We start from the raw sequence: 14618 nt of genomic DNA on the forward strand, positions 1-14618 counted from the left end.
ATTTTTCCAAATTTCAGTAAAATTCAATTCAGCTTGCAAGGTGACATGCACAATAAAGTTTATTAACTGATGAGTACAGGTTATCTAAAACACTTGGGGATATAATGTTTTGCTTTTGCTTTTTTAATTACTTGTATTTGCATATACAGTAGAGTCTTACTTATCCAATGTAAATGGGCCGGTAGAACGTTGGATAAGCGAATATGTTGGATAATAAGGAGGGATTAAGGAAAAGCCTATTAAACATCAACTTAGGTTATGATTTTACAAATTAAGCACCAAAACATCATGTTATACAACAAATTTGACAGAAAAAGTAGTTCAATACGCAGTAATGCTATGTAGTAATTACTGTATTTACTAATTTAGCACCAAAATATCACGATGTATTGAAAACATTGAAGACAAAAATGCGTTGAATAACCCAGAACGCTGGATAAGTGAGAATCTACTATATGTACATAATGAGATATGCTGAAGATGGAACCCGTCTAAATATGAAATTCATTTTAGATTTTGTATACATCTTATATACATAGACTAAAAGTAAGTTTATACACCATCTTTGTCATGGAATTTTAAATTCTGAATTTATACTTATTTTTCCATTTCATGCCTACTGATTTCGCTATCAGTCAGATATCTTTAACACAGCTGTATCAATGTTTACCATCTTTGCTTGTAGCTTATATTTTCTGTTATGCTCCTGGCATTCTGATCTTGGAAACTCTCTTACCATGCAAGCCTATGCATATCAACTTCTAAGATTATTTCCCAGTGAATTTCATTAGCCGCCCTCACAGACAAATGTGAATAGGATTGCAAACTAAGTCCAAAAAAATCATGCCTCACACAAAGGGCAGGTCATGCACTAAGACTGCAATACTAAACATTCTTACTTACCCAATAGAGCTTACTAACTTGACATTACTGTATTTGGATTATACTTAAATCCTCTATGTTGATCAGAATGATGAAGGAGGTAATATCTAAACCCAAGTTACCCAGGTAACATTTAAACCCATATGTATTTATTTTATCTTATTCGTATTGTTCATATGAGCACTAAATTATCGTTCACTCCTCTATGTGGCTACATCCACAATCAATCAATGTTGACCTCTCACGTGTATGACCTATCCATGTTAAATAAACTATTTAGAAATATCAATAAATGTGTAACATATAAAAATACAATATATGCAATAAATAAATGTCAGGTGGTCTTTCTTAATACTCAATAACAAAGCTCCTTTATTCTATTAACTTGAAATATTCACACCATTTTTAAAGGCATAAAAAAGAAGGATCTATCAAAGACTGACGTGATGGTAAATTAAGATATTTTTTAAAGAATTACTGCATACCACCACTTATTCTGTGAAATGGTGTGGCAGCAGCATATTGTCTGATCATGCAAGAGAACCAGAACTGGGAGCAATCTAAATGGATCCTTGTCAAAATAGATATCAGGGCTGACGTCTTGAGTCTTTAAAAAGAAGATGAATTTTTATGAACCAGAACAAACAGAATCTTTGAGAATACCTCCAGAGCGCAGTGCTTAGCTGACAGCAACCATGAAGGAACTCACCCATTTTGTTCCTGTTACCAGGAAATAGATGTGTCATGGTGACAGCTACTATAAAATAGGAGGCAGAATCCAGGACTCTTGCTCAAAGAAAATTGTAGGGAGGAAATGACAGTGTAGGAAAAACATATTCAGTAGACCAAAAGTTTATGCGGCAACAGGAGGAAAAGAAGTTCACTTGAATCTGGAATGTGCATCTCAATGCATAGGGAGAGGCAGGTAAAAGATGATGGCGATGATGGTGTTGGTGATGATTTCATTTGATCTATACCCAAATAGGAAATGATAAATTTTAAAAATGTAGGTTCCCTTCAGGAAAGTATAGTGTCTAGATCGAGAGAAATAATATTGCCACTCTATTCTGATTTGGTCAAACCACACTTGGAATATTGTTCCAGTACTGGGTATCACCAAAAATATGTATGGGTGTGAAGGTATCTAGGAGGACAACCAAGCTTTTAAAAGTTATAAACACCATACCCTATGAGAAACAGTTGAGGGAACTGAGTATCCTTAGTCTGTTGAAGGAAAGATAGAAAGATAACATGACTTAGATAAATGTATCTGAAAGGCTGTCAAGGTCCTCCTAATAACACCTGTTTGACATTGGAATTAACTACCTTTGAAGTTAGTAGATTATAGTGTTGCAGCAAAATTATTTGGGTTCTTTGTTTAGCAACAAGCCAACCCCCTTCTTTAGCAGAACCACTCCCTCCTCCAATTAAGAAGTAGACAATCACTACTTTTATCTTTTATAGAAAAGGCTTATATAGTATTTATAACAGTCTTGGCAGAATTTCTTGACTCTCTTCCAACCCTTCTTTATACCCTTTATACTCCCAATGAGTTCATACCTTCACCATCGTTTAGCTCTTCTCTCTGATCTTTAGTGTTCCTACAGACTCTCTGTATCTCAAACTTCAGAAGCTCAACATTGTAGCAGCAGCAGCAGCACCAACACCTCCAACTCATGCAACTCCTCATTCACTTTGCTCTTGCTCTCTCTCACTCTGCTCCAAAACACTCACTCACTCTCACCAAAACATTCACTCTAACTACAGAGAAGCTTGCATTTCTTTTATTACTCTTTAGCTACTTCACCCTAGCTGTAAATTATTCAATAATAATCAGGTGGTTGAGTCCTTAATGCTTGCCGCTTGAATGGTCCTGATTCTTACAATCACTTATTGTCACTTCAGAAATGATGTATACAGTAGTTACAAAACTCTGACATATGATTCACTGGTGATTTTGAAATAAATATTAGTTGGCCATCTGCAGAAGTTTAGATTAGATGGTCCTTCTTAGAATATGGTACACCTGAACTTGAACAAGCAATGAATTCAGCAACTCTACTTTCTGTATGTGTGCATAGATTGCTACCTTGAATGGTAAATGGAATGTGAATTTTGTTTACTTAATTTATGTTTTCTTACTTTTTAGAAGGTAAAGCGACAGCTGCTCTCAAAGTACTTGGGGGAAATAAATCATCATCCACAGATAGCATACCAATGTAGCTATTTCAGGGACAGATCCATCCAACAAAAATTTGCCAACAAACATGGAAAATGAAAGAATGGACCACAGACTATGAATTTCACTTCCCAAAAAAAAGAAAACACAAAGATTTGGATGCATCTGTCAAAACTTTGCAATAATCTCTCATGGAAGCAAAGTGGTGCACACCATACACAAAGTAGGATTAACCTCTAAAGAAGAAAACATGAAAATCTGGAAAAGAATCCTCAAAGATTTAAGATATGCAAAAGACACCATATTACTAACAGAAAATAGTAAACTATTTCAGTGACAAACATTGTTTTTAAAAGACTATACTTTAGCTCAATCATTAATAAAAATGGAGACGTCAGTCAACAAATTGGAAGAAGACAAGAGCTGTAAGGGCAGCTAAAAAGGAACTAGATAAGATCATGAAGTGTGTGTGTGTGTGTGTGTAGACATATAATGTAGGATAATTCAAGGCATAGTATTTCCATGTATTTATTTATTTATTCCATTTACATGCTGCTTTCCGAATGGATTAGAATCCAAGGCACTCATAAAATAAGCTAAAAGCAATACAATTCCAAAACAATTAAAATAACAAGTTAAAATACAAGATAAAATCATTAAAATAGAACACAAAGATATAACATGGTGCACCCTTGCCTACCATAGAGAAGCCTTCCTGCAAACAACTACCTATTAAAAGCTAGTTTTAACCAAAATCTTTGCCAGCCAATGAAAGGAAAATAAAGAAGGTGCCAGCCTATACTTTGCACCAAAAAAGGTTAGAGCAGCCGCTGAGAAGGTTCTTTCTTATGTCTCCACCAAGCAAACCTGTGTTGGTGGTGAGCTTGAGAGAAAACATTTCTCTGTAGCTTTAATGGTTCTGGCAAGTTTCTATAGGAGGCTTTATAGGTCATTAATATTTTCTATGTATGGATGTGAAAGTTGGACAGGGAGAAAACCAATTCACCTGAAAGTAGTACTGAAAGAAAATTCTAGAGACCACGAACTGCTGAAAATAGAAATAACTGGATATAAGCGCAAATTAAACATGAACACTTAATAAAAGCTAGAATGACTAAACTATTGGGCTTTGGACAAAAGGTGACAAAATGACTCACTGGAAAAGAAGACAATGCTCGGAAAAGATGAAGGGAAAATCAAAAGAATTGACTCAATTAAAGAAGCCATGAACTTAAATTTACAAATCTGAAGGCTACTGATGAAGACTAGTGTTCAAATCCCAACTCGGTCATGGAAACCCACTGGATGATCTAGAGCAGGGGTCCCCAAACTAAGGCCCGGGGGCCGGATGCGGCCCATCAAAGCTATTTATCCGGCCCCCACCACAAGGGCAGAAGGGGGTTGGATTAAATGACCCAAGGGGTCTCTTCTTCTCTTACAACCCTTATTATTATTATTATTATTATTATTATTATTATTATTATTATTATTATTATTTTGTATGACACAGCAAACAAGATAGATATGCTGGATTTCATATCACAAAATCACATTATTATTATTCTTATTAACATTGAGGCTGGGTGGCCATCTGTCAGGGGTGCTTTGCTAGTGCTTTTGGTGCACAAAGGCAGAAGGGGATTGGACTCAATGGCCCAAAGGGTCTCTTCCAACCCTCATTATTATTATTATTATTATTATTATTATTATTATTATTATTATTAACATTGAGGCTGGGTGGCCATCTGTCAGGGGTGCTTCGCTTGTGCTTTTGGTGCACAAAGGCACAAGGGGGTTGGACTTAATGGCCCAAGGGGTCTCTTCCAACCCTCTTTATTATCATTATCATTATTATTATTAATAATAATAAACATTGAGGCTGGGTGGCCATCTGTCAGGGGTGCTTTGCTTGTGCTTTCAGTGCACAAAGGCAGAAGGGGATTGGACTCAATGGCCCAAAGGGTCTCTTCCAACACTCTTTATTATTATTATTGTTTTTGTTGTTATTATTATTATTAATTATTATTATTGCTCGGTGGGCAACTATAGTCCGGCCCTCCAACGGTCCGAAGGATCATGAACCGGCCCCCTGTTTAAAAGGTTTGGGGACCCCTGATCTAGAACAAGTCAAGCTCTCTCAACCTTAGCAGAAGGCAAATGCAAATGTCCTTGGAACAAATCTTTCAAAGAAAACCCCTTACGGCCCACTGTAATCTGGAATGACAACAACAACTGATGACCCAGATTCATGGAGATTTCTCAATCACAAGATCACTACAAGTTGAAACTGATAACATGACAGCACAAACAATATTTTAATTACAAATTTCCACAGTTGAGCACTGAGATACATTTATTTTCATTAAGTGATTTTTATTCCTAACTACAATCAAATATTCAAATCATTTTTTCATAGAACATTACTTTTTGCTACTGATGGATACGATGTTGGATTAAGCTGTGCATGCCCCCTTTTTAGTAATGATCTTTCAATGCATGGCAGGTAAAATCAAAGGACTGCAAATGAATACCAGACATTTCTGTTTGGGCATCTAGTTAGACAGAATAAAATTCCCTTGAAATTATTTCAGTCCCTTGAAATTATTTCAGGCCCTTGAAATAATTTCAGACCCAATTACAGCGTTCCCTCACTTATCGTGGGGGTTATATTCCAGGACCACCCGCAATAAGTGAAAATCCGCAAAGTAGGGACAGTATATTTATATTAATATTTATACCTTATTTTAGTAGTTAGGTGGCCTTTCTCTCCTTCGCAAGCCTGTTATGCACTGTAGTTGTTTCAGTTTGGTGAGGGGGACAGCAATTTGGCAGAGAAGGCTGTAAACCTGCAACTCCCAGGCCAGTGAAGCCTTCCTGGAAGAGTGGGCGAGGCGAGAGCGCATGTGAGAAAGACAGGCGCCACCGCGGCCTAGTCCGCCATGAGTTGCTTTGTGTTATTTAATTGGTTAGTTTGATAGATAGATACCACTTTTGATTGGATAGCATTAAGGGCCAAGGCATTCTGAGAATGCCTTGGACCACAAAAAAACCCATGAAACAGTGAGGGAGAGAAAAGTGAACCGCGAAGTAGCGAGGGAACACTGTATTTGTATAGAAACAGGGCACCGTCAATGATGGCATTGCCTTTTTTAAAAAGTGATTCTTGTATGCTACTTACTTAAAGTTCCCAAATTAACTAGTCTGGTGCTCTTTATTTTGCTCTCTCAACAAACTCAAACAGAATGTCAGAAGGTGGAGGAGTTCAGCACTTTTTGAAAACTAAGATTTACATCTTTTTTTTGTCCCAACCAGATTAAAGCCATCAAATCAAGAGTTTTTACCAATGTGATGACTCACCATCTACCACTTACCTTCCAGCAATGGATTCCAAAGTTCCACTTTTGTTGGGACTAACCAGTAGGAGTCATGTCTAAGCCTCCACTCCTTTATGAGACTTTTTTGACATGAACTCATTAAGCACAAGACAACAAAGACTGAGTATATGCAAGCACATATTTGATCTTTTTCTGTTTTTAATTTGAAACGTGAGTCTAGAATCCAGAGATAAAGAAGAACTAGAACAAGTCAAGTAAAATTGATTCTATCTTATATTATTTGGTTATTGTGTATACTGTCAAGATTCTATATTACATGCTTTGAGCAATTAATTGTATTACACAAAACATTACCACACAAATATAACATTTTGACATGCCTTTCTTTTATTATTGTATTTTAATATATTATATTGTTGCATTGTTTATGTTGTTTTATTAGTTTAATACCTAACAAATTTTCTAAATAAGACAAAGCTAAAACTAGATTTCCCCCACCAAATTTAAATACAACCTATGTATGGACAAGCACCATATATTGTGGATAGAAATGTTTAAACAGCAGCATCTGTTCTACATGCATCATGCTACAAAAGGCATGGAAGGCACCGCAGGATTTGATTTACCTCCTGTTCTCCTATTACTGTTGAGAAAGAAGAGTCTTTACAACAGGAAAAAAGTGGATTGTTGGAGTCATGTGGATAATGCTCCTCCAAGGAGGTAAATTGCTGTAAGGTGGACAACATTCTGTTCTTCTTCAAGTGACAGTCCACATGACTCCACTTGAACTGACTGAACAGCGGATTCCCAGTGGGACAGAAATACAAGAAACTTCATCATGTTATAGAATGATCTCTGCCCTGGCTTCTCTATGAAATACCAATATATCCAGCAGGAAAAAAGAGGCCATGGGAAAGAAAATACATTGTCATCCATCTATAAGCTCTATAAACCAAACCAACATTATTATGAAAGTATAGAATGGGGAGATGCCAAATAATTACAATGAAATGTTTGAATCTCCACTTGGCCATGAGGAGATATCATACTCTCTCAGCCTGAGAAGGCGGCAATGGCAAACCCACTCTAAACAAAGCTTGCCAAAAAAAGAAAAAAAATACATCTACCTTAAGGTCACTATGAATAGGAAATAACTTGAAGGAATACAATGGAAACAACAAAATAACGACCCCAATGATGGAATGAAATATTCACATGTGGAGAGTACATATATTTCCTATGACTTCATTAAATGTTCTAATTGGCCATTGGTCCAAGACATGGGCAATACTTTCATTTGCACTTACTATGCTCCCAGCATTTAGCAAACAATTTCTCTTGCTATTAGTATTTTGAAGCTGAACCTAAATATTAATTCAATACAGTTGTAAGAATCCTGATCTATTCTAGAATTGATCTAGATTTTTTTGCAATTTGAAACTTATATGTGAGGAAAAATAGTTCTATTATCACAATTCGATTATTTATTTATTTTCAGTTAAACACAGCTAATAAGCAAATATATAACTTGTTTGGGGATTGGGAAAATTGAAATTAGAATACATATGAAAACAAAAAGAACTTATCTCTTGGGGGAGGAAACATAATACAAGGCAAAATAAAATGAATGAATGAAAATGGAAAGTGTTGAAACAATATACAGGTTTGAGTGTTCCTTTTCCAAAATGCTTGAGACCAGAAGTGTTTTAGATTTTGTTTTGTTTTTTTTCAGATTTTAGAATATTTGTACATAGGTAAAGAGGTATCTTGAAAATGGAACCCAAATCTAAACAAAAAATTATTTTATATTTCATATAAACCTCATGCACATAGCCTGAAAGTAATTTTAGACAAAATATTTTAAACAGCTTTATGCACAAAACAATGAGAAATCAAGGTATCACTATCTTAGCCACACATATGGACAGTTTCAGTTTATGAAGTATTTAGAGCTGATAAATAAATGCAGTGTAGTTCTCTCAATATATCAGACAATATATTTGCTTTGTTTCCTATTTTTAATCAAACGAATCACATTTAGTAGATGCCAACCATTACATTTAAAATATAATCTCTTTAGTTAAGTCTCATATAATAAAGATTAGAGAACTCTATCAGTACTATATGCTGCAGTTAAAATTGAAGTATTTAGCAGCATTAAAAACAACTGAACCAAATAAAACCCTAATCTAGGGTGACATTGTGACATTTCATTATCTGTGGCACTGCACCTACCTTGCTGTAAAGTATTTAATATCATAATAGTGCTTAAAATATTATAAATATAAGCCCTAGCCCTAGATTTTAAAACTACACTCATTACCACAACACCCCAACAAATTAAAATATCAAATGTCACCTTAACCTGTTCTTAAAAGATTAACAGAATGAAAAATCATTCTAACAAAACTGAGCTATTTCAATGACAATACTTACAAGACAGGTACATTTTATAAAAGCTCTCTTGTTAATGAAATTGCTACTTTAGGCATAGTTGAAACTGGTGCAAAGCATTTTATAATTTCATAAATATATAAAAGAAAAGGAATTTTAAAGCATTCACAGCCATTACATTTTGTCAAGCACAATTAATTCCTATATGTATAGTGAGATTTATTTCAAATTAATAGTACAGCATTTTGTAATTGCATATCTACATACATTTATAAATCAGTGAAATGTTAACTTTAATATGGTTAGACAAAATAAAGAGTAGGTTTCTGGTTAAGAAGTAAGCAGACAAATTAGAACAGGGGAAGGGAGGCCAGTCTTTTTATCTTCTGTGTTGCTTCCTCTTACTTACTCTTTAGAAGACTGGGGTCTTGATTGAAACTGGAGGGACCTAGGAGGTCAAATGTTATCAAATATACCCTGCCTTCTCTATAGTAATTCAACTGCCAAGACAATGACTATGATCCCATGACACAATGATGCAGGATTCCCCACAATTCTTCAGTGGGAGAGTTCTTCAGTAGGAGTAGCTAAACAAACCACAGTTTTATGTCTTTAAATTATGAGAGAGGGGAAAATCCAAGATTTCCATCAGACATATCACAGTAAACAAAATGCTGATAGAAGGTCTGTTGTTTGGAATCAAGTTGTTTGGCTATGGGATCATAGCCAGTGTCTACCTGCTGCTCTTTAGAACACCATGGCATATCATGCCATTGTTGCAAATTGTACAACTAGCTAAGGCAGCTAGCTATTAGGCAAAATTATTCAGTAGGGACTCAGGTGTATCCCTAGGTCATCTTCCCCCTACTTTTACTGAAAGACTACACCCACTAGCCATGTTTGGCACTCCATCCATATTCATAATAGTTGTCGTGCATATAGGAAAGACCATCTTACTTCCGTCTTCTGCTGCTGCTGCTTCAACATGGTTGAAACTCAGGCTGAACTGGAGAAGGACTGGGCTGTCTACCATGTTTCTGATAAGGTGGGTTTGCTTCACCCTCAGACAATGAATTCAAGACAAAGTATGGCATATTTCAGAAATATGGCCCAAGTAATTGGCAAACACAAAATTATTTCAAAATCATTGGTCCCAAAATTTAGTTGTATTTGGTGCGACATGCCACATTGTAGCTATGGATAAGAAATGTTCCTAAGTATTAAGCAATGACTGTAGTTGGATAAGCATTATCCTTTTCTTCCAAAATGCTTTTATCTTTAAACAATGCTTCAATATTAATTTCCCAGACAGTAAGTGCCATGTTTCAATCTTATTTTGGATGTATGCCTAATAATAAAATGATCCACAATGATCAGAGGACAACATTCCCATCCAAGAACATAATCAGATTAATGATGTATTTGTTTTATACAAATAAAGAACATTAAGCCTGAGAATACCTAATTTGCATGCCAAATGGTTGCTAGGGACCAAAAAAATAGTAGTGGTTTAACAAAACCCAGATTAAAAATTATCTGTTGACTTGAAAGCATGTTGGCAAATAGCAATGAAATGCAATATAATGGACAAGTGTTCAACAACAGCTTTTATTTTTAGAACATATGTAGCTCTTCAAAAAACCCAAATGATGATTCATAATTAAGACACAATAAATAATAAATCAAAATAAAAGATATTGTAAAGGAAGTGATATTTTGAAAATATACGTACTGCATACCTAACTAAATCTAAAGATTGAATTAAAGTAAATGTTGAAAATAAAGGAACTGCTAAATTGGGTACTGCTATACTAAAATAATCATTTCTGTACTCTTTCTATGGGAAGGTAGGAGACAGTTTAGTCTCCTTTGAAATTTCCATCATGCCTAGGCTCCTTCCATCTCAACTGCCATTGCTGTGACCTCAAGGGCAGAGAAGAGCAGCCAATGTTTGCTGGATGTAATCCCCTTCCAGCCACCCTCTCTCCTCATATTTCATGTTTTTTTAGATTGTAAGCATAACAACAGGGAATTGTTAATTACCTATTCTAAGTCACTGCTTCTTAAACTATGGGCTCCTTAGTTCAATGTTGGGGTCTCAAAATTTCTTTCAGAACATCATTTAGTGGCTGTTTTAGACATTTACACGAACCTGTTGTGCAGTGTTTACAGTGGATTCTGCAGAAGATGTTGCTTCTGTACTTCAAGAAAAAAAAAATCAGACTTTGCAAATGCTGATTTGTTATCAGTAAATTGGTTGATTTTTATATCTGTTTTATATACCTATACCCAGGGTCATGTAAAAAAGGTCAAAAGGGGTCCCGAGTAGAGAAGTTTAGGAAACCCTTTTTTAGGCCATGTACAATGGCAGGTACACTGATGTTTCTATATAAATTAATGGAAATAATAACAAAATACAAACTTGAGAGGGAGAAGGCTGTAGTTCAGCCTTCTGGCTGTAGTAATGGCCATGCTCTCCATATGAGACAATGGTTTTAGTAAGAACATAAAAAAATTGGGAGCTTTTATCATGGCATGTAATTTTCTTCTAACATAATAAATCCAAGTCTTCGTTGACATACATTAGTAGGGGGGCTTTGTATTTTCTGGGATTTGGTTCTAGAGCCCTCTGTGAATATATAATGGTCTAGTACAATGGCATCCCTGAAATAAAATGGCAATATCAAGGTTCACTTTTCAACTTCTTTATTTTTGAGGGAGGGAGATATTTTTAAGTCATAGGTGGTTGAATCCATGGATGCAGAATTTATGGATATGGAGAGTCAGTTGGACAAAGCAGTATGACACAATTTGTTAATAAATTAATTGTGAAAGCAAGTCAGAACTAAATAATTATCAGAACGAAACACAACAGGAGATATGGAAGTCTTCCATGCAATTCATAAGACTTTTAAGTGGACATTTAACTAGATTAATATGCAAAGCACAGAAGACATCGTCAAGATGATTTGGTACTAAAAGCTGAATTGAAGTGTCAAGATGAATAGACTGACTGAATCACAGCACAATTCCTTTCCACACTTTTAAAGAGTTATCACAAGATTGATAGCAGAGATTGTCAAAATACAACTATAAATGTTTCCACGTGATGTAGTGGAGAAACAATGGCCTTCACTAAGAGATAATATCTTGTATTAGCTAGTTTCATATTTGATATCTGAAGCATATAAATCAAACAGATCCTAGTATTATGTCTTTTATGAAAAAGAGAAGCTAATTATCCTTTTCATGTTGATATTAATATCTTTGGGTATTAATATGATTTCATCGCCTATTGTTAACATAGGCACTTGTTAAATGTATACACAAAAAGATCCATGATTAAAAGAATTTATTTTCCAAGAAATTTCATAACTTGATTTTAAAATCTAGATCAGTCAGTTACCACTGTGCTCATTTAGGTGTCAATAGCTCTCACTAGTCTGTTTGCAAGCTCTCCCAATTTAGCAATGCAACTTCCATTCCTTTTCCTAATCTCATGTAATTTATCCTACTTAACTCCTTGCTTCTAGATATACTACATTTGCCACCCAATGAGTTTATTTCACTTGTCATTTCCTTTTAACAGTAAACTAAAACTATTTGAGAGAAATAATCTCCCTGCAAATCCAGTATAGGATAAAAAGCTCTTATTTATCCAGTGATTTGTGCCTTGAATTGAAGCATTATTGGGAAGGGTAAGCAATAAACAAAAACACCTCAGGGGCCTGAAGAGAGCAATGTAACCAATTACATTTAATTAAATCAAAGGATAGAAGCCCTAGGGCTGAATGAGCAGAAGAATGAATTTGCATTAACACCTAGCAGCCAAACACATAGTCCTTGGTTTTGTCTAAAACTACAATTGTTGCCATCTATTCTCTGCACTGAAGGGGGCCATTAGCTAAATTTTGAGGTATTGTTTGTTAACAGATGAGAAACCACCTTTTCTAAATTTCCACTTCCTGACAACAGAAAATTGCTTGCTAAGATTAACAGTTTCCTCTGAAACAGAATACACATCTCCAAACTATTCCCATGTGTCGAAATCTATACAGTCTCTGATCAGAGGAATTATGGAGAGAGCATGGGCAGAATATGATGCCAACTTTTAAAAAACAGAGTCTACTGTCTACCTGTGCAAATAAAAAAGGGAAGACATTTAAAACAATATGCATTTGCAAGTTGCTAACACAAGAAAACTGCTGTCGAAATCATAGAAATTTTTCCAGTAACATTTTCAAAATATTCTTGTGATGTTTGATAAATAGATGGGAAGTATTGGTGGGGACGAGAAACAGGGCCATCTCAGTGGTGGCCCTCGCCTGTGAAACTCCCTCCCCAGTGACATTAGATTAGCCCCCTCTCTCCTAGCCTTTGGAAGAAAGATTAAAACCTGGCTATGGGATCAGGCTTTTAGTGAATAGGGCAGTGCAATAACAGATCTGGAAATACGGAATTGACTATGGAAAGGCATGAATTATAATTATGGATGGTGTGATTTTAATGTAACAGTTTAAATGTTTAATATAGCTGTTTTTAATCTAATTTATTTTTAATGTCTGTATTATATCATGAATTGGAATGTGCCCTTGAATGTATATTTATATGGATGTTTTAACTAATGCTATCTATTTTAGCTGCAATTGTTTTTATATATTACATTTTATATTGGTTTTTCAGCGTCTAATGATGTTAAATTGTAAGGCCGCCCTGAATGAGAAGGGCAGGGGGTGAGAAGGGCAGCATATAAATGCTTGTAATAAATAAAAAAATAAAATAAATATGTTTTTAAGGCATTGAACGATTGCCTCCATGTAAGTCGCCTTGAGTCCCCTTCAGGGTACAGAAAGGTGGGGTAGAAATAGAGCAAATAATAATAATAATAATAATAATAATAATAATAATAATAATAATAAGGCTCTTCGCTCGTCGGGGAGGCCCTCCTCTCGCTTCCACCACCCTCGCAGTTGCGGTTGGTGGGGACGAGAGAGAGGGCCTTCTCCGTCGTGGCCCCCCGGCTTTGGAACTCGCTCCCCAGGGAGATCAGGCAGGCCCCTACCCTCCTCTCCTTCCGGAAGAGCCTAAAAACCTGGCTCTTCCAAAATGCCTTCGATGATTAATCGTTGTAGGATCGATTTATCTGCCCATTCAACAATAGTGTCAGAACCCTGGCTGCTGGGCACCAAAAACCATACACGGAGGCCAATCTCTATCTAATATCTTTATTAAAGAAATATATAAAAGCAATAAAAACAAGTGAAGAATATAGTTCAGAAGCAGACCTTTCAAAAGAGGTCAAATATAGTCCAAAAATGTATTGTCCAATAAATGATATTAGAGTTCAAAGTTTTAATCCACTTGACCGAAACACACACTCTTGCCAAGCAATAGTGTGGGGAAATGTCAGTCTTGGAAGTCCAATGAAGCTTGACAGCAAGGCTGGAAATAAACTTGATTCTTGGCTAGATCCGTGACTGGAAACAAGGCAAAACATGAAGCGTGGAGCAGGGTCCGTGGTTAAACTGCAAGGCTAGGCAAGGCTCGAAAACTTGATCTGGGAAGCAAGGAACTGGGGTACGAAGTCCACACACGATCTCTCTCCTGAAGCTGATCAATTGACTCCGCAAAGAATCTCTCGCGCCAAACACCTATATTGGGTCTCGTTTTCCCGCCAACAAATCTCTTTCCCTAGATTTGTTTCCCGCCAACAAATCTCTTTTCCTTTCTCCGATTAGCTTCTCTGACTCCTCTGTCTTTAGAATAAGATTCCTTCCTGGGAAACGGAGGGGAGTACTGCCCAAGGCCTGGTTTACTGAATTCTTGAG

The 14618-nt window shown here is 35.9% G+C and overlaps 1 protein-coding gene and 1 long non-coding RNA gene across 12 annotated transcripts in view; both read right to left on the minus strand.

Annotated features, from left to right (window-relative positions):
• camkmt (calmodulin-lysine N-methyltransferase) overlaps positions 1 to 14618 on the minus strand; it is a 796752-nt gene that overhangs the window by 703075 nt on the left and 79059 nt on the right. The gene's annotated exons all lie outside the window — the stretch shown is intronic.
• Positions 1651 to 14477, minus strand: LOC103279626 (uncharacterized). The gene is made up of 2 exons (XR_506897.3): positions 2443 to 14477; positions 1651 to 1853 (listed from the first exon to the last, which is right to left on the minus strand). It is a non-coding gene; the product is annotated as an uncharacterized LOC103279626 (long non-coding RNA).

Source organism: Anolis carolinensis, chromosome 1, assembly GCF_035594765.1.
Source record: "Anolis carolinensis isolate JA03-04 chromosome 1, rAnoCar3.1.pri, whole genome shotgun sequence".
Taxonomy (NCBI): Eukaryota; Metazoa; Chordata; class Lepidosauria; order Squamata; family Dactyloidae; genus Anolis; species Anolis carolinensis.